We start from the raw sequence: 2,876 nt of genomic DNA, 5'->3' as shown, positions 1-2,876 counted from the left end.
ACCCAACGGTAAAACGGCGCAGCACAATCAGTCTTAGGTTTCCGTGACCTAAACAAGGGCAATCAAGAGGACCTTATAAATAGGGAGATTCCCCACATTATTAGGGCAGGTTACGTTCAATAATTGCATCATTTAATATTCTCGAAAACAAAAAAACCACCTGACCTTATCCGAGAAGATGTTTACTTTTCCGCACTCTTTTACTCCAAATCTTTACTAACTTGATCGTCAGAGGCGGAACTCTGACCAACTAGAGCTTCCGTTATTTAGCAAGTACAGACAGCCGAAATCCAAACTTATTGATGTAACTCTCCCGAGTGACACTGAAAACCCTGAAACATTTGGCGTCGTTTATGGGGAGAGTACCTGTAAGATGATTTCTTAAGGCTCTGTACCGCCTCCTAATAAGAAACAGCCTCAGGCTGAAGTAGAGGTCCATTTGAACCATGATACGGATGAACATTTCGAGGTCGAATTTTTTGTGGTTGTAGAACTCCGAACAAGGCGCGTCCGTCCCAAGGATAAAAAGGAACGGAGCAACGATAAAGCAGGTCCAAGCAAGTCATCCGGACAACCGTCTGGGCAGCCCTAGGCGGCAGAAGGAACTGCTCTCGTCACCAGAGATGAACTCATGAAATTCATGACTAGTTTCAAGGGGGAGATTAAGGACTTGATCAACAAAAGGACGGCTGGCTCCAGCAGGGGTTAGTCGCCCAAAAAGCCTTCTTATGCCGAGAAGAACAAGTACGTTAAGGACCAAGAGCCTACTCCACACTCTAGTACTAGGGAGAAGGCTCGGACCTTGATAGAGTGGACAAAATTTCACTTACCCGAGACAAGTAATAGGAAAATCATCCGGCAAATTCAAGCGGATGGCGGCAAAAAATAACTTTTTTGATGCTCAATTCATCATCGAGCAAAAGAAAAACCAACAAATGTCTGATTCGGCTTCCACATCGAGTTTCCCAGACAGCTTCAAGAATACCTCGACAAGGTATTCCCAATATGTGGATGAGAGCCAATCAGGCGGCCTGTCCTTCCACACAGGTCCTCATGTTATTGGCTTGGCTAAGTATGCGGCCCAGCCGCCATACAGGACGTATGCCCAGCCCTGCATGCATCCAGCTCTCTCCGAAGGTCAGGTGGCATATAACGTCCAGCCTTTGGACCGGCAACTCCGTATGCTTAAACTTGGGGAACAACCTTTTGCGTTTTTCAAGGAGCTAGATAATCGAGGCGGCACAGCCGACCATGGTTAAGAATTTCATGGTGGGTACCTATGATGGTACCACCAACATACCACCTGCTGGCTTACACCCACCTCCTGTACCTAAAGAGGTTGGATGATGCTACATGGTGTTGATGCTTCCCAGCCATGTTGAAGGGCATTGCCTAGCAGTTCTTCGGCAACCTGTCGGCCGAATGCATTAATAATTTCAAGACACTTGCATTCTTGTTCGCCTCTAACTTCTCCATGAACATTCTTGCCAAAAGACAAGTCTTGACCTGGGCGCGGTACAATAGGGAGATAGGGAGGGGCTTAGATAATACTTTAGGCGGATCAATCTGGTGAAAATCAAGATTCAAGGACCGTCTGACGATGTTGCTTACTGTAGAAACCTGATTGTGTCTCCCAAAAAACCAAACCCATTAATGAGTATCTTTCACGTCATTGATTATCGAGTAAGGTGAAATGTTAAAGAGTCTCGTGAACTTTCCTTTTTTACAAAAATAATTCATTTTTTATTTCAAAAATCATTCATTTCGTATCATATTAATGAAAACGTCCAATACATTTTATTTTGATCCATAATCTAGGTCCAATTAAACGGGGCTTGAAAAGAGCTTTCCAACAATATATTATAAGCTCAATTCCGATTTATAACGAAGACATTATGGCCAAAATACTAAACTGGGCCCAATATGAGCTTTATAGGCGGACCAAGTGATCATGTGAAGGGTTCATTAATGTTAATTATATTTCTAAAACCATTAGGATTTATCTTAAGCTTCTAGAATCTTCTAAAATGTTTTTTTAGATTCTAATCATCCTGTTTTTGAAAAGATAATGATAAAGGATTTTATGTCAAATAAAACATGTGTTTTAATAGTTTTAATTCTGATTTGATAAAGATAAGTATGGATATATGGCTAACCCAATTTGATTGGAAGTTGGATTCCGTACGGATCTTATCTATCAAAAAGCATCACGCAGCGATGGATTTGTCGCACAACGATAACATCCATCGCCACGCTATGAAACGTGTTTTTATTCTGGATGGAATTTGAATCATTTTCTTATAATTTTGGTCGTTTTTCTTTGTAAATAGGGGACGATTTCCTGCGTTTTGACTCACCAACAGTCATCAACTCTTTCTCTATTTAAGCTAAAGCTTATTATTTCTTTCTTTCTCTCTCTTGATTTTTCTAATGCCTAGCTACACACAAACACACATCTTTTTGATAATTCTTGATTTGTCATCATACCTCATTGATGAGACTCGAATACACCTAGCCAAGCTCGAAGTTGTCTTAGATCTCGACGTGAAAGGTTGATAATTCTGAGGCTTTGGTCCCAAATCCATATTTCAATTATTATTTTGATTATTTGATTTAATCTTATTGAAGTTACTAACGTGTGTATTGTTTTAATAGAAAGAGGTATGAGGCTTCAAAGTAAGTTATTTGATTACTTAATAATTTTTTTGATATAGAAATCGTGCTTAGAATTTTATTTTAATTCATAATATCATGTTAGGATGTCTTATGATTTCTAGCATCATGTTAGGATAAAGCTTTGATCTTTATTATTAGTGACATGTTAGGATTTGTTATTAATCATGTTAGTATCATGCCTATTATCTTGCTATTAATAT

Source organism: Chenopodium album, chromosome 14, assembly GCF_948465745.1.
Source record: "Chenopodium album chromosome 14, dcCheAlbu1.1, whole genome shotgun sequence".
NCBI classification, from domain to species: Eukaryota; Viridiplantae; Streptophyta; class Magnoliopsida; order Caryophyllales; family Amaranthaceae; genus Chenopodium; species Chenopodium album.
Note: the sequence above shows the minus strand (reverse complement) of the source record.